A 21,320-nucleotide genomic window follows, 5' to 3' on the forward strand; every position below is an offset into this window, starting at 1 on the left:
GGGCCAAATGTTGGATTTATTTTCTCCAGCTAAAACCATTGAAGCCTGTTTAAAAATTCCTCTGTGCAGTTCCCTTAAGAGAAGCACATTCATCTTATAAAAAAAAAAAAAAAACACATAATGAATCACAAAGACCCACTCTTAAGATATACAATAATAAGGCAGTGGCACAAGGAGACAGAGCAACAGACTGGTGGATGGATTAAAAATCTATTTAATAATCTGTCTTGCAGATCCTTCCCCTTCCCATGATCAATAGGAAGGCCCTGACATGCATCGCCTTCTGCAGTGATTTGCGTTACGTCTGCGAGGCTGCCGTTCTGGATGTGCGAGGGGCGTGCTGGAGCGCCCGGTGTCCTCGTTCGCTCTCCGCTTCATAATTAAGCTCCCTGGAGCGAGGGGTTCAGATTTATTATTGCATCTTTATTTGCATTGCAAATGTCTCCTTTACGATCTTAATCTAACTCCTGCCTCTGCCTTCCACCGCCTCCCCCAGGACGATCGGACACCTATGGGGACAGAGAAGTGGCTGAGGGGGTGGTGCAAGTTTGCATGTTTGCAAGTCTGGATGTGGGGTAGCAGACGGGTTGGGGGGGGGGGGGGGGGGCTGTGTCGGCGGGACCTTCTCCCTTTCCAACCGTGGCTGATATAGATTCATGTCTGCCCTTTGAAAGGCAGCTGAGTGTCAAGATGCCCAAAAAAGACTAAACTGTATTTTTTTTAAACAGAGATGAGCACACAAAAAGAAGTTACAATCTTCTCAAGGCCTTACAAGACTGCTGTGTATTTGCACTGTATTAAATAACTGCAAGGAAACAGATCCTTCAGTTCCACATGTTCATCTCCCAGTCCTGCTTTTTGGTGTTCAGCTGTCTAGAAATGAAAACTGAACACAAGTCTGTCAGCACCCTCACTGAGCCCCGTGGCAGGCTGGTTTGCCCATGGTTACACCCTCTACTTGGTGATGGCGTTGTGTCCTATTGCACAATAGTCTCAGACAGCCACTGCCAACAGCAGTCTCAGTCACTGTAATCCTCCCATGCCGCTGCAGTTATCCTTCTCCAATCCTTCCTGTAGCACCCGTGGGAAGAGAAAACATGGTTTCGCGTTTTGGTGTGTTTTATAGCTGAACAAGGGTGGATAGGTGAGGGAAAAGGTGATGGAACTAATGGGGGAGTGCATTAGTGCAGTCACTCTGATCTTAACACACTGAAAGAAAGCATCAGTTTTCTCCTTCCTAAAAAGAGGGCAGTGGTTTTCTCATCAAGCACATCCTCTCCCTGTTACTCTAACATCACAAGTAAAAACGATTCATGTATAAAATGAGAATGCCCCACCCCAACTTCTATGTCGTCTTTAATCCTCGATATTACTTTGTCTGTGACCAGTCCGGCTTTTGACTCTTGGGAAGGGATCTCAATTTTAAATCTGGATTATCTAAACTGACACTGCAAGAGAGAGCAGTCAATCCATTTATTTAGATTGTGTTTCTTTCCGATCATACTTACTGTTGCAGAGCTCAGCTACACTCAAAGGCAGGTTGAAAACAGAAAGAGGTATGATGAAGCTGTGCATAGCCAAGGGCAGACTGGCGGCTGTCTACAAAAGCTTTTGGTGAAGTTTCAGAGAAGTGGCTCCTTGGAGGACCGTTGATATACTGGATTTAATTTTCCCCACTGTCCCCACTTGTACAATTTTTGCTAATTATATATTGCATATCACACATGAAGGTCATACTTATGACATACAATCAAGACATATCTTACTGCAAATACTTTGTGAAAGCCTGAGGTCTAAATGTACCCAAGTAATTTACCAGTTGCTCAAATCAAACAGTCATCCCATTTCACATAAGATGAACCAAACCTGTCAAGGCTCAAGCTGACCTGATCAATAAGGAGTCAGGCGTGGTAGCGTAGCTTGTGTGCGTCACTGAGTAGACTGAGTAGATTGAGTAACTGACATTTATAAAATGACAATGCTGAATAGCTTCACAGAATGTGTGAGTTTTCTTCCATTGTTCGTTGGCAACCTTGCAGCTGCTGAGCACGTCCCTGAAAAGAAAAAAAAACCCCACACTGAATGTAGGTGACACACGTCAGCCGCCGGAGCTGTTCGGACACTGGACGCCTTCCAGAGCGGCGTGCGTGACAAACCTGTCATTCCACCTCCTCTGAAAGACACCCGCAATTCACCGAGGAGACGCAGGAGCAAAGCGGCTCTCGCTTTCTCCTGTATGCACCAGTGGTGCAAATCCATTTCCTGACTCCGCGCTCAGAGAACGTGACCTTTACGCGAGCTCCGCGAGCTCAAAGCAGGGGGGGATGGGTAATGGCCGTGCCCCGTGATTGGGCCTTTGATAGGGAGCGTAAATGAGAAATATAGGTTTCCAATGCGGCCGCGTAACGGCCGTGAAAAAGATTAACAGCCACAGCACGGTACAGCATTCATACATCTGAGAACAAACAGCGTAATGACATTTAAAGTGTGCGTAACAGTGATCATTTTATCAAGGGTCACAACACCCGTTTTAAATTAAAGATCCCAGTACATTTAACAGGTAGACTTTATAAAATTGTATTTGTATCTTGGCACTGACTTAAGTATTTTTGTCCATTTGTTCATACAGCGAACACCCAATGAGAAGTGGTTTTTGCCACCATTCCAATCCCACCCAAACCAGCACATAACATAAGCTAAGATCAAAATTTATCTCCACCCAATCCATGTTAATCCATTGGAAGGATTTAGTATGTAGAGAACATCTACCACAATCCCACTTTCTGGTGGCACTGGGTCAAATTAAAAAACCCTGTGAGCTAAAGATGTGACACCTCTCACATAAACTAAATAACTGTGCCCACAGCACACACACATACGAGAAACAGGCAAAGAAATAGAACAGGAGGAGAAAGATGGATACTCTAGAGGAATGTAAGACAAACAGTAAAATTAAACTAAAATGTCACAAAATTTCCATCTTAAAGCGCTCACTGACATAGATAACCAGTCACAACCTGCAGCGAAGCACATTCTGTCATTCCACAGTAAAGAAACATTTTCTCAAGGCAAAAAGAGAAGTTGGATATCTCTCTTTTGCTGAAGAGTGGTTCCAGTCCTGTAGGCAATGGCCTGGTCGAGCAGGGGACAGTTAATAGGCCCTTCCTTTCCCAGGGGCCCATGTTTTCACTCTCGCATTACACCCCATTACTCACATCCATCAATTACACTCACCCCCCCCACCCCCCACCCTGTTTTCCCATCACTCTCATCATCATCCCTCAACTCACCCCACCCCCCGTAGCCCAATCCTACCCTCCCATCCCCCTTCTGCCCACCAGATGTCCGCTGATTGGGGTGGGCGTGTGGGAGGTTGAGGTGTGGGGGGATGGGGGTCAACAAAGGGGGTTGGGGGGGGCTTCTGAAAGGGTCAAGCCAACTCCTCTCGCCCCAAGCTCTGTCCCCACACAAAAGCCAGAGGATTAACAGCTTTTAGCACATGAAAACCCTGCTCTCTTCCCCCTGGCTGCTCTCCACTGGGCCTTTCAGCATCTATGGACTGACTTTCACCCCTCCCCCAGTCCCACGCATCAACCTTCCGCTACCCACTTCCCATCTTTGCTCTGGATGGCCCCGTCAACGCCTGCCAGGAATGAGGAATGAGGAATGAGGAATGAGGAATGAGGAATGAGGCAGCTTCCTCCACCTGAGCCACACTGCCCCCCCCCCCCCGAACCCCCCAACCCTGAATCCCTGTCAAGCTCCAGCAAACAGACTCTGTATTCTCCCTCCTCACCACACCACTGGCAGGTCTCCTTCCAGGTGACATTCAGACTTACAGCGGGGCCTGTACAAGACACAAAATTTCACCCACCACCTTATTCTTCCAAATCTGCCTGCTTTCCACATTTTGCCAGCCCCATCACTCTGTAGCTGCCCTGCACTGCCCTACTATGTCTCAAATCCCGCCCCCCCCCCCCCCCCCAAAAAAGCATAAGGCCTTCCTGTGTTCACCGATGCAGCAGAGACTCACTGAAAGCTGAAAATATTGTAGGAAAAATATTTGTTTCAAGAGAAATTCCAAAAATTTCAAATGTATGCCCTAACTGATTATAGCATACATACTGAATGACAACAAACTCAGACAGGAAACATTCCCTCGCAAAGGGAAGTAAAGCTTTGTCTGTGACGAACATTAGAAATGAAGGCTGTTTCATGACATTGTTACATTATTTATATGCTTAGCAGACGTCCTTATCTGGGGCAACCAAAATAGCCTTGCAATGTGCATATTGGCCATTTTTAAAACTGGATAAGAACTGAAACAGATTAAAGATCTATATCTTGTTCAAATCTTCAACAGCAGTGTTCCAGCTAAAGCTCAAACTCACAAACCTTTGGTTACAAGTCCAGTTTGCCAACAAATTTAGCACTGTGCAAACCAAGCAGCATTCTCCAGCTCCTCACCATAGCCTTCAAGCAACTGAAGCTGCTATCAAAAGTGGATGATAAAACTAGAAAGTTTAAACAAGTGTTAATGGAGACAAAATGAAAAAGCACAGTATCAGTTTAAGGGAACATTCATATCCTAGGGGCATTAACATATGCCAAATTTAAAATGTAAACACCTTCTTATCATGTTTTTTAAAAAAAAAAAGAAGAATGAAAAAAAGACACAAGAATCATGCCTATTTGATTCACCGGGCCATATAGACCAGCTGGTCGAACTTAATGGGAAAATAAATGGACCAAAAGCAGATTGCCAGCCTGACCCCAAGCAGTACAAAAGGGGCAGCAGCCTTGTCCAAACCCTCGTAAAACGTCGTAACTGGGGCGAAGGGTGGGGCGGGTCTGTGAAAGACTGGGGCTGCCTGGTGCCCCGAAGGGAGGCGCATCAATCTAGGAGCGCCAGCTGGTACTTACACTTTACAAGCTGAGACGATTGGAGGTGGGGAGGGGCCGAGAGGGAAGAGACAGAGGGGACATTAGGAATAACATCTTGGCTTCTGCAACGCAGGGAGCCCTTTTACTTGTTACCTGTGCAAACCCCTAAACTGCACAGAAGGGGAGGTAAGAATGACGAAGTTCATAAGTCGTCGTCCCCCCCCCCTACCCACACTGCCAAAGGGTGACAAATGTTATCAAACTGTGTGTGCGCCATTGGGAAAATAAGCGAAGCGTATCGCTCCTGGGTTAGAAACTGCGAGTGAGGCAGAGCAGCTTGCTGGTTTCAGAGCTCTGACCGAGGGGAGAGAAGTGGCAGTTCCCCCGTGCAGGCTGCACTGCACTGCTTCATCTGAGACTTCATAAATCCGCGGGGAGCTGGGAGCGGGAGCAGGCCGACCGGCAGGCGACGCGCTCGGCCGGCCAGCCGAGCGTGACAAGGTTAAAAATCGAAGTCTGAAAGGACTGGGTGAGCCTCGGTGGTCTGACACGGCCGCTGAGAGTTATGCAGCCTCTTGTGCAAGCCTGTGCCTCCCAGCAGCTCCCTAAGACAGGTGCTGACTGGCTCGGTGCAAAATTCTCATTAAGAGCAGCACAAATGTCATTCCTGGTTTTCTGCTCTGGGCTCAGCCATTTTTTTTTTAATGAACATTCAATCAGACCCTGATGGTTGCAATGCAGTAATTCTGCCAGGGCTTGCAAAAAAACCCTAAAGGAGGTGATCAATGCTCCCATGTAAGAGCAATCATGTCTCCCTGACAAGTGAGCAGTTTGTAAAACTCAGCTTCCACCAATTCTAGAAATCCACTGATTTAACTGAATGATCCACCTTTAGCCCTGAGCACAGAAGCAGCTGCAGCTCTGGACCTGGTTGGTCACTAAAGGGAAGTATAGGTGTAGTACATGCAATGGCGGGGGGGGGGCATGGTCAGCAACAGAGGTGCAATTACCCACCCTTCCTTAACATAAGGAGCTATTCAACGCTGATGCAGAGTCAAAAAGGTGAGGGTGCAAAGTTCCTTTCTTAACTGCCGGACGAGGTGCAGTCACCATGAGTTGGAAATTACTTGATTTAGTAGTCTGGACAAATGAAGAGGAAAACAGCAAGTGGCAAACTGAAGGGCAGCAGGCAGCCATTAACGGTGCCGCTGTTACAGCTTCAAGAGCAACACCTCTCATTGCAGACATCCTGATTGTCACTTCATCAATTGCTCTTTATTTTCATCAGACATCATCAAAGGGGGGCTTGGCTCTGAAGGAGGCGATATTTATGTCCGAATTAAATTTTTGCTTCTATTTTTACACTCTCCCCATTGATTAACTGGCACTTGAAGCACATTGTGCACAGAATTCCTTAATGACAAACATGAGGTGAAGGTGGCACCAGGTGTGTGAAGAGGACCTCCTCTTCATCCCACTCACATCCTCCTCCGAAAGCAAGTGCCCCTTCAAGGTCAAAGCCGCTCCACCCTCCCCTCTCCTGCTTTCCGCACCCCCACTGCACTAACGAACCAGTCCACACAGATCCATGACATGCGTCAAAACTGAAAACATCTTTGTTTCAACCACCCTGAGGATGGCACAGGGTTGACTTCTACAATCAGACACTGGAACACCACCCTGAACGGGTCATGACTCACAACAGAAACCATGGTCAACTCCACCAGCCAGGGCCAGACCACTGACAGGACGGACCAGAGTACTTTAATAATGCATTGTCATCAAGCACTAATCACCAGAACAGGATAGCTATCATTCGTACATACAGAATGCAGAAAGAAAGTATTCTGACAGCTCGATATGTAACTCTTTCGCCTGTGCAGTGTATCGGAGAGGACCGATAGTACCACTGTCTGACCAACTAAAACAAAAAGCAGAAAAATGAATCATGATTTTTAAATCAAACCCTTAATTTGTTGATGCCTCAAGCAATGTATAGAATAACATGCACCTATAACATATCACATGACATGCTTTGGATCCTTGCATTTCTACTGGCTAACATGAAGCTGGACATTGCTAGTCACCCTCTCAAAAGGTGTAACATCCAGTCCATCACATTTGAAAATAAACTATGCAAGGAGCTGGACACACCTACTCAGACACAGCTCAGTGATCAATGTAATGAAAGACACTGGGGGTCTCTCAGACCTCTCTACACAATGCCACACTTCATCAAATAATGACTTCAGGGATGGTGTCAATTTTTGATATAACCCATTGGAGTTCTTTCATTCCCGTATAGTTTACATACAGTATGACAACATTGAGCAAGAGAAACAGACATTATTAAAATTGACTCAAATGAACAAGCCCCAGATGCACAGCAGCTAACCAACCTAGCTAATGACTAGTGTGTGAAAGAGGGTATAAGAAGGTATAAGACTGAATGTGTTCAGGTAACATACAGGGTGCCCCCACCACTCTGATGCCTTTACCCACACTTAAACTACACTGCCACACTGCCCTATGCAAAACCTACTGTGCAATAAATATGACTGTAAGATACAACTGCAGCCTGGAAATGCCACAGCCCAATTTAACCTAAGCTGAGTTACGCAACAGGGATAGTCTCTCACATATTATATATTCATACCAAATCTGCAGAAGTGAAGTTACCAACAGGCCAGTGATTTCATAGCTCCTGGTGTCCACACCTTGCAATTTTTTTTTTCCACCAAGCCAGGCTGTTATCACAAAATCAAAATAAATGGTCAAAACCCCAGGCAATGTCCTTGCTGTTAAGATGTCCTCTGATTGGTCAGTCAACAAATCAGGAAGAAAATGCAGCATTAATAAGGGCTCTTCTAGGAATGAGAATAAATACAGCTATTGCATGTATTAAACTGTGTGCTTCTGGTCTGCATTCTGCTTAATACATAATTTAGCCAATACGGGCTATAGTGAGTAAGTATTGTGTGTGTGTGTGTGTGTGTGTGTGTGTGTGTGTGTGTGTATGTGTATGTGTAACACCACCCGAGTCCTCTTATTAGATTCTTACTGATAAGTAGTAGGAAGAGATGGCGAAAAAACTGATAATGATTCTTGGAAAATGCATTTTAATAACGAAGGACAGGTACCCATTAAGACCTTGAACAGAATGATTTACTGGGCATTTAGGGTCAATTAAATTCCTTGCCTGAAAATGGCTTTAAAATAGCTTTTAGGGCATCAAACAAATTCAGTTTTCCTCCCTTAACAACGTTCACTGAGCTCAGCTAAACCGCATCAAACTAAATCACCCTAATTCTCATCCGAAACTGATTAATGCATTAACCTTCTACAGTATTCGAATGGTATAAAACATTTCAACTAAAACATCTAAGAAAGAGAAAATATACCTTTAGTCAATGTGAATGTCCGTTGCTGGAATCTTTCTATACAATTCCGTCAGTGACTTCTGATTAGCAGTCACTTGGTAATTGATTTGGTTGAATCATGCAAGAAACTCTAAAATAGAACGCTTAATGGCTGCGAAGCACGCACACCACCGGACCTTTCACATTCAAATTAACACAATCTCATACTGGAAAACAATTCCAGATGTCTTCAAACACGCAAAAAAGTAGCAGAACCGTAACAACGCAAACTACGCATCAAAATCACGTCTAATACCAAGAGCAGTCTGCTAAGTAAACGCGCGCATTATTTATATTTATGTATTACGATATCCGGTTACAAGTCAGATATTAAGTAATTCTTAACAAATGGTTTAATAAAGGCCCCTGTATAAAGTCTACAAATGGGCTTTGTTTTGTCCCGCGGCCTGTTCTGCATTCGTTCAGCATAGGTGACGTTGATTAATTGGTTTGCATTCTTTATGTCTAAATAAATTCCTAAATGGCTACCCGGTGAATTCTGTTGCCTTGGAAGAAAACATGCGTAGACAAACTAATTCAAATTCAATTCAACAATAGAAGAGAAGTGTTTCGTAGCGGTCGAGCTTTGGAACAGGCAATGCTTTGTTGCTGCCGTTTGCGTAAATGTATACTATTTAAATAAAGAGACACAACCTTGACTGTCCTTTGCCAATCCGTCTACTGCGGTTTTCAAAGAGCAGAATGGGCAATACAAAAGTTTGCATATAAACTATGCTACGCCAGTTTCTACAGAAAACACCAAGCTTTCACTGAAAATAATCTGCAGAAAAAAAACGCTTGAAAAATCTTCTGATGAGTGAACCATGTCAGAAATTCGTATCTCCAGGGCACCAACTTCGACAACTCCAGTTTTATTGCAGGAACCTTTCTTAACACGAAAAGGTCCTGGTTAACGAAATAATACCCTGCAATCATATTGTGTTTAAAACTCGAAGCAGTAGTGATACAAAACACAAATGCAGTCACAGCGTGGGACATATCCGTTATGCCCGTTTGTGTGTATACTATAACCGTAACGTCTTTTGTATTTTTGGTCTGTCGTTCTTCGGACGAAGAGTCAGGTAACCGTATCATCCGGCTATATTGGGGACAACATTCCCAAGACGTTTTAAGAAAGAGAAACTAGTGAATTAGGTCCAATAACCTGGATTAAGCCAACTGAACGCTCAAAGAGGCAGCGGAACTAAACATCAGTAAAAACAACGTCGGTTACAAAATGTAATTGTGTTGAGACCCGCTCCAAAATTAGTACAATAATATACAGAAACAAAATGTTTAGATCTGCAACAACAAAGAGCTGTATAACGGGAAATTCATTACGTTAACGTATTCGCCACCAAAACAATGCACAGACTGATTTACTGACGAAACATTATCGCAGAACGTAACATTCTATTTTGTAAAGCGAAGAAATTGAACGGTAGTGTGACTTACCTGATAAACTTGTACTTTTCCAAACCGTTCCTGATGTTCGACTACACTGGAGAGTGAAGAGTAAAATCCCGTTTCTTATAATAAGGCTTATGTAGCATCCATGAACGAACAAGTTTTAAATCCTCAGTTCCTTGCAATTGTAACTCTGTGAAAAAGTTACAACTTTCGCAGGACACATCGCTCTCAGCGCATGGCTTTGTGCGTTTGTTGTTGGTCTGCAAGCGGCAACTAGATTCCACACACCGCCGCACAGTATACAGCACTGTGCTACACATGCAGTTTGTTGCTGTGATATTTCCGTACGCTCCAAAGACTGATTTTTTTTTTACGTTCTGCTTGCCCCCCGGGTCTCTCCGAAAGGGGGTGGGGATATGTGTGTGTGTGAAATGGCCCCCTTCTCTCCGTAGCTCAGATGCCAAAAAAAGCGAAGTGCAGTCTTGGTGTTCACGTGACGTTTCGCTTGAATGACGCTACAGAGTGGAAACAGATGAGGGTCTGGGGTCGAGTCGTTATTTGAAACCGTGGAGATTTGAATGGGGGGAAAGGCGGAGAACTGGGGCATCGAATGGGGATGCGAGAGGGGATGATGGGGGAGATTTCTCCCCCCCTCCCCAACGTAGCCCACGTAAACACCAGTTAATTGCCTGCTCAGTCATGAAAATACCCCCTACGTTGTGCAGCACTGGTACAGCAACCCTGTATTCTCCTCAAGGAGCTCTGGTAACCCACGCCGAGCTGAGGACGTATGTAATTTTAAGCGAAGAATGAGAAATTGACACGCTAGCAAAGATCCACACAATGAGTATTCCAAAATACTAATACTATAAGTCCCGATAACGGTAAGTGCACTTATCTTGCATAACTTGTCGTGCATAATTACTGATTGCCACTCACATTGACAAGTATTAACCTGTCAATTACATCCTCTATGAAAAATGTATATGTTGAGTCCATCTGTGGACAAAATTTTATTATTACAGAAACTATTCACTGACAGTTTTAATCAGGCTTAATGACCATTCCAATACTGAAGGTAGATTACGATTTGTATGTTTATTTGTATTTGGTGTTTATAGGTTCAAATTATTGAACAGCAAAATGGGTAGGAAAATGATGCCAGTGCAGTTTTTTATGGCTCTGTAGGGACTGCCTTACCTTCAGCTCCTGTAGAATCTTTGACTTTAATGATATAATGATGAAGGCATTGGTATTTAACCTTTTTTTTTTTAGCTTAGCCCCCCACCCCGACTCTACAATCAGTTACTGTGCTCTGTCTTGCCCTACCAACTCCTGCCTGTGCCCTCGTGACACTTTCTTGTTTTTGTTGGTTTAGCCGGATCTAGCTGGTACACGAGAGTCTTGCCCTCATTTTAGAGGATGATTTGGAGAAGTACTTATTGGGAATAAGCAGCAAGCCAGTTTGTTAGTTTCTATGAATTTCCACCTGCCCCCAGAATACTAATATCCAATACTGCAGTGGTGCCACAGACAACCAATAGTCTATGATATATATATATACAATATAGTAATGATACCGATTATCAGTGCAGAAAACAGAAAACATAAAACAATAAGTTTAAGAGTTGGAATGCATAGGGGCAGGTTACACGCATTCCTGAATTTAGTATTTCGAGATCCCGCTCTGCAAAATTCCAGGGATTGCCCCACAGTTTGAATACCACTGGCTTAATGGATAAGGCAGTCCCAATGAAATCAGGGAATGTAAATACCTAAAGATGGAATAACTGTTTCAAGACCTAATATAGCACAGCAAGACCCCCCCCCCCCCCCTCAGCCATAGCCTGTGAGTACAGGCTCAGGCCCTATAATTTAGAAGGAGCAGAATGTGCCTTCTTGCTACACATGCATGAAATACGCACCCCTCCCATGCCAAACAAACCATGCACACCCATTTCACAACTTACAGTGTATGCCTTCCCTTCAACTTGCACAGCACCGCACTAATGCACACCACCTCAGAAGGTACAGGGCCATTCAATCGAAACACTGGGTAAAATGCCTCTGTTTGTATTTATTTTCCCCTGCTCTGCTTATTCACGGTTGCCTAATTTAATCCGCACAATAAATCCAGAGCGGAGTCACTTCTTCCTCTGTTGACCAGGGAGCCTTAGCATGGTAAATTTCACTTGGGGGGAAGTAAATGTGCTTTGTGACCCCCAGTCTATTGTGAGGAATGATAAAAGGCCACTTTTAGCTTGACACTCGTAATCCATAATGCTGTCATGAATGAACTTAGTGGTCTGTGATCTTTCTCCTTTTATCTCTCTATTTTATGTATACATGTACATGTGGACCTCTCTCTATTCAATCTAACCGCTTTGTGTTTTGTTCTTCTCTGTGACTAACAAATTTAAACAATTTTTGAATTTTTTTTTCCCCTTTTGTACACGCTAATTTTAATCAATTTCAGGGCATGACATGTAAACAGTGAAAGAAAAAGATGACTTTAAATTTATTGCTGAAAATTTCACTTGTATCAAATCTAGGCCGCAGTATGTTGATACATGTGTGAAATTGTACACTTCAAACATTTTAGACCTACATTATATTTGAAGGTAGCCACAGTTGTTTTCTCTTTTTTTGAAATTTTTGATGTTAGTTTTACCTGATAGGTGTGGCAAAATTACTCAAGCTCTACACTGGGACAGTGTTTAATGCTTTCTGTGTAAGGTCTGTGATGTCCAGACCTGCCCACATGTAATAAATGAATTTGCTCTTTTATGTTAACTACGATACATCCTCGTAAAGGTGCTACAACTGACCATGTTTTATGATTTATATTTTCAATTTATTATAGGTGCAAACTATGTTTTGATCTTTTAAAATAAAATGCAGATATGCCCAATTTATCAATGCTACGCAGTAGCCTGAACATCTTTAATTCTAACAAGGACCATCTCTCAACAGAGTCCCTTAAGAATACCGGTGCAAGCCTTTACACAGCCAAGTTAATGGGAGGTGTTTCTTTCTCGCTTGCAGTATTTTTGCAGCATACTTTCCTTACACAAAAGAACAGCCCTGTGGTAGATATGAAAACTTTAGTTACCTGAAGGTTGTTTTTTGTCATTTACTCCCTCTGTAATGGAGCACTTGTGGAGATATGGACAAGGTCCAGTGCACCGAGTTCTGTGGAAAACACATCAGTTCTGAGGGGGTAGCATGTCCCCAGGGGCTATACTCAGTTCTTACCAATCAGCAGCATTCTCTCCGCTTTTTAAAATCTCCCTGACATACAGCCTTGACTACTACAGAAGCCTCTGTGTGCCCACATAGGATTTTTTTTTTTTTCATTTAAAACATAAGACACAGCAGCCTTGGAGCTGAGATGAAATTCAGTTAGAAGAAACGGACTGATAGCCATTAGTGCACAAATACTACCACTGTTATCACGCAATGATGGAAATCTGAAAGAAGACTCTGCAGGGATTATGAATCCTTTCTGAATAAGCACTTCAAGCCATCCATACTTCAGTGCCCTGTCGGTTAGACTCTCTCACTGGGCACTACATGCGGGTTTACACTAGGGGCTCATGGCTGACAGGGCACACAGTATACGCTCTCTCTCCCTATGCCTGGCTAGTGGTCATCAGAGGAGAGGGGCGGTGTCTTGGCAAAGATGGACAGCTGCAATGCAATACCAAGAGAGGCCTTGTTGTCACAGGCGGAGGACTACAGAACTCTGACTCTCTCTCTCTCTCTCTCTCGCTCTCTATCTCTCTCTCTCTCTCTCTCTCTGTGCAGAACTAATGAGGAATTAAGCCTTTTAATGTAATTTTCCGGTCTGATCCATGCTTGTTAACACTGCTGCTGATGTAGAGCAGAAGTGCTTACCCTCTCCCCTCCCTGCCTCCCTCTCTCTGCTCTGTGAGCAAAGCCAGGGACACCCTCCTCGGCGCGTTGCTGGAGGCTCCTTATTTGGTGAAGAAGAGGATCTGCAAGCTGTGTTTACCCAGCAGGTCACCGATGCAGTAAGCGCCATGGGTGAGGAGCAAATGCAGTGCCTTTCACCCTCAGGGATAATGGTGCAGGGTTCACAGAAGCACACAGAACTGGCACCATTCACAATCCCTCTTGTGCAGTCTACCCTCTGCTCCTGTCCTGTTTTAACAGAGCTGTGTTCAGCTCACACACACACACACACACATACACACGAACATCATGCTCAATCACTCCGGCGCAGACTCTTTTCGTGACACCATTGATCGCACGTCATTGGTGCAAAAGCACATGTTCATGTAGCGGAAGCCTTAATTAAACAAGGCCGCGGCTCCCTTTTGACCCTGTCCACGACCTGTTCCCAAAGAAAGGATATGCCCATGCAGCAGAGTGCTCTCAGCCAGCTCTAACTGCCTGGCAAACTGGGACTTAATGGTTGATCAGGATTGGTCAGGATTAGGTGTCGTCTTAAAGCAGGATTGGCTGTATCTATTAAGCATTAAACAGCAACTGCTGTTTGACTGCTTATTCTGACAAGTGAAAAAGCTCCAGTGCAGCAGTCCTCAAAATGATTCATTTGCTAATTTTTAAAAATATTTCTGTTCTTTTCATTTTTCCATACATGATTTTATGTTGAGAAAACACAGAGGGATTAGTCAGTCTTATTGGTCTAATAGATGCCCATTTCTGCTTGTTTCTGTGGTAATTAAAATTTTTATTGAGTCTTAGGTGGCACAAAATGGCTAACCCCCAACAGTTTTTAAATAGCAGTTAAAATCAATTATTTGAATGAACTAGATTTAAATCAGCCTGACCCTGCCTTAGGGCATTTTAACACAATGCGCTCTCTCATATTAATCTTGCTCTCTGACCACCTAGCAGGTTTTCAAACCAAATTGAAGAGACAGAAATGACAAGCTCTGGAATAATTACACATACTGCTAGCAAGGATTTGTTTCTTTATTTTTTTTTAACAAGTGACACACCAGTTTAACTGGCTCCATTACTGGCACATCTAAAGAAAAAATAAGCCTTTGATTCCCAAATACCATGAAATTGTATACCCCGGTATAACAAAATTCATTACCTCAGGACCCAAGGTTAATTTGCTTTTCTCAAAAAAGGGCATAAACAATTGAAGCGTTTATAATTGAACAGTGGTAATTTATTGCTTTTGCGTTATGATGTGTATTACAGAGGTTTAAAGCCAGCAAAGGGAGCACACTCAGAAAAACATAGGAGGCAGCTTCCAGGCATATTAAACAGCCTGTCAGACTCCATACAAAAAGCATTTGTATACACTGGCCCATTAAACACAATGCCTTTTTGATCTAAGTCGTAAAACTTTACACAGTCTCCTCATATTCAACTTTTCTCAGGCGGGATTCTACTGTCACACTGTCCCACACCCTGGTGCTCTGTTTCCTGTATCCATAAACATTAAATGCTTCCATTAAGCTAAATAGGTCATGTTTTTTTTTTTTAAATGGACAAGAACCTGCTTGAAGTACATCACAGAATTCCATCTAGCATTGTGGTATGTACATTACATTCATTTACATTACATTCAGTACATTCATAAATGGAAATAAATGTAATGTAATGTATCCTGCCCTCATTTGCAAGCCATGTTATTTTTTCCAGGCATGTAGTGTATGAATTCTAATATTCTGCATATATCCTGATATCGCTAGTATCCCCTTAGACATTACAACAAAGAGCAACCTCCGTTGATTAGTATTCATATATTAATGCTGTAGATATCACATAATAACAATAGTACTGATAATACTACTGCTACCCCTACTTGTAAAAATAATAGAAATAGTTCCCTATTTTGCCAGCATGTCAGTAGAGCTAAAAAAAAAAAAACATAACTAGTGGTTGATCTGTGAGAAAATCAAACCAAGGGAGAGTGTTTTCTTAAGTCTTATGTACTTTTTTCAAGAAACCTTCAAATTCATTTCAGTTTCAGACTGAAAGCGTACATTAAATGATCACTGTGAGGTAAACTACAGACTGCAGTTTTTCCCCCCCAGAGTTAATTTGCATGCTCCGTTTCTACGCTCCAGTGACCTCTGTTTTACCCAGAGGCACCACTGCCTCCCAGTGTTTCCAGTCTGTCACACTCTACCCTGCACTCATGTGGAGCTGTACCACACTAACACAGTTACAGTAAATGAAACGACTCAGTGGGAGCAGGGTATCATTTTGCTGAATACGCTCTGTGCAGCTGTTCAAATGCTGCTATTCGCCTGAGGGCTGGAGTCCAAGCCAGCACCCCCTCGACTGCGCAGCCCCTCTCCGCAAATTTTAATTGCACCTGCCGAGGTGCGTACTGGAAGAGACCCGTAGATGAAAATCCCTCTCAGGCCGGTCCTGAAATCAATAAGACTTACCAAGATCACAAGCCCCAGGTGAAAGGATCAGACATGTTCCAGGGGGAGAGAGGTTTGCTTCACGCTTGGAGACGAACAGCTACAGCCTACCCACAACCTGTTCTGTCATGGATTTATCATTCCACCTCTCAGAATTCCATAAAGATACCCCTGCAGATTCCATATACGAAGAGACTGATTGTTCAGGATACTGTACCATATTCAGACCACAGACTTTAGCCTTACCTTGTGGTCCGATTTCATATTACTCAGCTTTTGTTAGTGATTCATCCAATGTACTTTGATCAGTAAACTTAAAAATCAATGCCAGCTTAAAATAAACATGTAAGAAGATGCATTATAATAGTAAGTAAATATGTTAATCATGACTAAGTAAACTAGGGGTGTGGCAGCATAGTTTTTAATGCTCAGTTGACACCGTTAACAAGGCAGACCTACAATGCTTACTGTTTACCATCTTGTTAGTATTGCCATTTATACTAGCAGATTTCTGTTGTTGTAGACCTATGTAAGGATACAATGACAGTGTCCTGTCTGGTATTTAAACCCATTAAATCTTTTTTTTTTTTCTTCAAAATTAAACACAATGACACCCAGCTGTCATAAACATTGACTACATAAGCAGAGGTAAAGAGGCCTTACCCCTCTGTTGTATTCAGAACCCCTTTAGCTTCATGACCTCTTTTCCTTTATCTCTATCTTCGAGTGTATCTGGAATAGGATGAGAGAAATAAAAGAGAAAAATTCATTAGCTTAGAGGGCCCATTAGTGAACATCCTTTGGTCGAGCTTGAAGCAGAGCAGAGATAATTATGTGAGGGAGACCATTTCCGCGCATGGCGGCGTTGCGGATATTGGGCAGCCAGAGCGGGAGAGCAGCCTGAATAATGAAGAAGGCAAATCTGCAAGTTCTAGGTGGCTTTCTGATCTTTCCCTCCTTCACCCCCCCAGAGGAAGACAGGGCTGATCCTGACGTAAGCAGTGGGTCACATTTATCACCCTCTCACAGTACCAACTACTCAGTACCCACGACTTAGTACTCATTTAACATTAACTCAGCACTCTCACATTGACATTTTGTTTATACACAAGATCATGGGAAAGAAAAACATGGCAAAGGGAGGCAGAGTTTTGTTAAATAGTTAAGGAAGCGGGCTAAGTGCCAAAAGGGTTACAGATTTACAAAGGGGGAGCAAGGAACTTAACATGACTTCAGTACATAGCCAGCTGTAGAGCTGGTTAATATGTGACAGTACAATGTAAGTCAGGATAAGGACATCTGCCAGGAAAATAATGAAAAAAAAAAGAAATAAGATTGACTGTGCAGTTCAGAGCATATTTAACCCAAGCGGCAAATTCACCTAATCGGAGTGGAATTACAATAACCATTACTGCATGTAATACTACGATTCAGACAGATGAGCTGCCTCTCATTCACAATATTGTGCTTTTGTTGCCTTGTCAGCAACTGGCTCCTGAGTGGAAATTTTCTTCTCTCCCACCTCTCCTCCATCCCCCGCCCCCCCCCCCCACCTCGCTTCCTGATCTTTCCGCACAGCCTGCAGACAGACTACAGCAGCCCCTGGGGGCATCGTTTCCACGACAACCAGCCAGCAGGCGGACATGATTCCTCATCCTGACGGGCAGCTTTAATGCGCGCTGACCCAATCATAACAGCCGAGGTGCCCTGCGTGGCACCCGGGGGGGTAGGGGCAGGGTCGCTCACGGAGACCTCTCCCGCTCACCAACCAAGACGAGTGCCCGGGCAATTTGTTCAGCGTACAGTATTCATTTTCTGCATGCGAAGTATTGCACTGCTGCTCCAGTGCACAAGACTGTCCCAAAGGCAGATGTGTCATTAATCAGTCTGCATACAACACCACAGGGACCAGAGAGAAGACTACACCACAGTCAGAGCAACAGCACGCTGGCCACAGTGCGTTGTTATATTTATAGGCGCAACAAGCCTGCAACTCTAATAACATTGCTATTTTCGCGTGAGAAACATGTTAAAAAAGGAGGTAAAGCTATTTATCAGCCCCAACCGAAGTGGGAAAATGGCGGTAGTTGTTTTAACCAGCATGTTCCTCGTGACCCTGCAACATATTGGCAAGGAGTTCAGTCACCGTAGAGACAGATGGCGGAGCATCATGGTGCCCCGAAGATTCGAGAGATGGCCACAGAGCTAAGCCTGCATCATTTATTGTATTATGTTTTTTGTGTTGATGCATTTGTAGGCTTTGGTTTAAAATAAATCCTTCAAAATGATATAGTACGGAGATCATCAAAATGAGAAACAAGCCAGCCACACTGAGCACCACAAAGCACATTTTAGAATTTGTTTCCATGGAGGAGCGGTTGAATTTGTTTCACTGTTTAAAGAGACATTTCTCCAGCCTTCCATGTGGCAGGTGACCATGGAGTATGATTGTATTGAAACAATAAAGATTTCACAAGCAACTATAAAAGTGCCCCCTCAAGGTTTCAGGCTCCATGAAATATTGCATTAGATGTATATTGATAACCCCACTGTAGCAGCGCAGATCTCTGTTTGCCTATTCTCCTGCTGTGAATTGTCTTCGTCGCTCCGACCTGTCAGAAACGGTAAAAGCAAATGAATGCATGCTGCTTGCAGTGCAAACAAATCATTCATTTCATTTTTTGCAACTGTGATGGGGGCCAGACCTCAATTTTCTATCTACTCTGTTAATGCCCTTGGTGCCTGTGAACCTTGATATGTAACTTTATTTGTACTCAAATCATTAGGCAGTTTTTCAGACCTCCGCGAGAGATTCGCACCTGTGTAAAGACACACCTCTCACAGATGGGGTTTCAATTCACATGGGCCCTGAGTCATATGGAAACTAACCCCCAGTTCACCAGCTCCACGCAAGCGTGCTGTTTCTTTTGTCTAATGGCAAATACTGCAGAGAGTGAATGATTGTCTATGGATTTGTGCAGGCATGGAGGCAATGAATTTGGAGTTTGCAATGTTAATGATGTTGTAGGATAGTGTTGTTTTGTTGACGTAAAGACATGGATTCTGTTAAACTGTGTTAACAGGCTAACTGCAGCTCAGTAGCACCTGTATATGTGGCATTATCCTGTTTCATGCATGGTGAAAACCTGTCTCAAACAGGGTACTTGTTTGGGCAGGAAGAACAAGTGAAGTGGAGAGGAGGAGAAGGGAGAAAATGACAGCTTGTAAAAATAAGAATTTTCCTGTGTAAGTTGCACATGTTGACAAGGCATAATTGACACTTTAATAGAAAATTAATACTGACTCACTTCTCTCTGCAAAAACCTTGTCCAATATGCAACTGCTGAAAACCCAGATGTGATGTCATTCATGAATGTCCTAATAGGAAAAAAAATGGAAGTTACAGCCTCCTTCCCTGTCATCTAGTATTTTAGCATGCTCTGTCATTTCTGTCTGGATATGAGCCTGCAGCTCTTATTTGACCTATAAGTACTTACGGTAATAGTAGGTTAGGACTTTGCTCTGGTAGAAAAAGGAGGGAGAGCAAACCACATATATTATTCCTTTATTTAAAATAATGCCTCACTTCTGAGGTGTTAAGACACCCACCATTTAGAAATTACCACCATATACAGTGAATTACCTAATGGAATTATGCATTTCCGCAATGGCAGGAGATCACAGTGCTTGTCTTGCTACAATTTGCAAGCACACATATGGACATTTAGATCACACCAGCCCCTAACAGGTAATAATGGGCTAAATGGCTGGATGTCTTCCTCTCATTAGTTACCTTGCCTATCGGTTGATATGCTCGAGCTCGGATATTCCCTCACACTGGGCTCTCAGGCGGCTGCCCCTCTGACTCTGGTTTCATTAGCAGTTGGTTCTGTGCAGATAAACACAACAGCATCCATTACTGCGTATTAGGTGTGCCTCCGCAAAGTCGTACAATAATTACAGCAGTGTTAGGCACCGCTCCTTGCAGCTGCAGCTCCCAGCAAAGTCGGCCAGTGATATCTATTATTCCATCTTCCATGCATATTAATAGAAACATGATGAGGAACATGAAGTGCCCATTAAAATATAATCTGTCAATATATTAAAATGTGGGACAGTGGACATTTGTTTTGAGCAACTTTTTCTCCTATTTAATTAAAAGCTACTAAAACATGGGAAAAGAATGTATTTGAATAAACAATATTTTTAAATATATATTATTAAAATATATATATATATATATATAATATATATATATATATATATATATATATATATATATATATATATATATGTGTGTATATATATATATATATATATATATATATATATATATATATATATATATATATGTACACACACATTTTTTTTATTAAAGGATTTTAAGTAAATAAAAACATAACTCTCCTTAATTATGAGAGTCACCATGCATGCTCGCAGTGTAGGCTTCTTTAACTGTTTTTGTAAAAATTTTGCAAAAACAATTTTGCTCATGTTAGTTATTTTTGAGTGCCTCCATATTTGGAACTGTTACTTAGTCACTGTTTGGTCACAAACCTGCACACTGTGTGAAGTGGTGCCTAAATCATAGATGCCTTCCTGTTTTGTGCTAGCTTTCATTATTCATGCTCTCCCTGACTCTGAGGTTGACTTCTTCATGGACAGAAAGTGATATACTTCCTTTTTCTCCCATGTCGAATGGCAACAAAACACATCAGATATGAGATTTATGTTCACACTTCAAATTCTAAATTCTGTTGAAGGTCATATTGTGTGTATATATATATACACAATACTAACATATATATATGTTAGTAAGTTTGCATTTTCATTTGTAAACACCACATATACATTTTTGTTTATAGCTGCCATATTTTTCAAAAGGAAAATTGCTACATGGAAAAATTTATATCAGGCTAGGGGCAGATATTATATGTACTAAATATTGTTCAGATCTTCCACTTCATTTCATGGGTTTCAGATAAATCATCTGGGTTACATACAGTGAACATTCTTCAAAAATGGCACATAAATGAAGTAGAAAGACAAAAAAATCTGAAGAACAATATCAACATAACTCTAGTGTTTCACCATCTCACAAGAACCTTCGCTCATATTTTTCTAGTTTCCTTCTCATGGTATGGTGCGTGATATTAAACATCTGGAACTAGCCACTAACCCCTCTACGCTGCCTCGCTGGATGAAAAGTAAATCTCTGTGTCTTTCA

At 42.7% G+C, this 21,320-nt stretch overlaps 1 protein-coding gene across 28 annotated transcripts in view; it reads right to left on the minus strand.

Annotated features, from left to right (window-relative positions):
• LOC118795491 (receptor-type tyrosine-protein phosphatase S-like) overlaps positions 1 to 21,320 on the minus strand; it is a 162,231-nt gene that overhangs the window by 116,345 nt on the left and 24,566 nt on the right. For 26 of the 28 annotated variants that reach the window (XM_036553997.1, XM_036553996.1, XM_036553994.1 and 23 more), the window contains exon 2: positions 16,757 to 16,825. The exons of 1 other annotated variant lie outside the window; for it this stretch is intronic. The gene's annotated coding sequence lies outside the window, so the exon portion shown is untranslated. Of the gene's footprint in view, positions 1 to 9,758; positions 9,991 to 16,756; positions 16,826 to 21,320 lie in introns of those variants that run through there. One more of the 28 variants, XM_036553989.1, reaches the window with a different exon arrangement.

This window comes from Megalops cyprinoides, chromosome 20, assembly GCF_013368585.1.
Source record: "Megalops cyprinoides isolate fMegCyp1 chromosome 20, fMegCyp1.pri, whole genome shotgun sequence".
NCBI classification, from domain to species: domain Eukaryota; kingdom Metazoa; phylum Chordata; class Actinopteri; order Elopiformes; family Megalopidae; genus Megalops; species Megalops cyprinoides.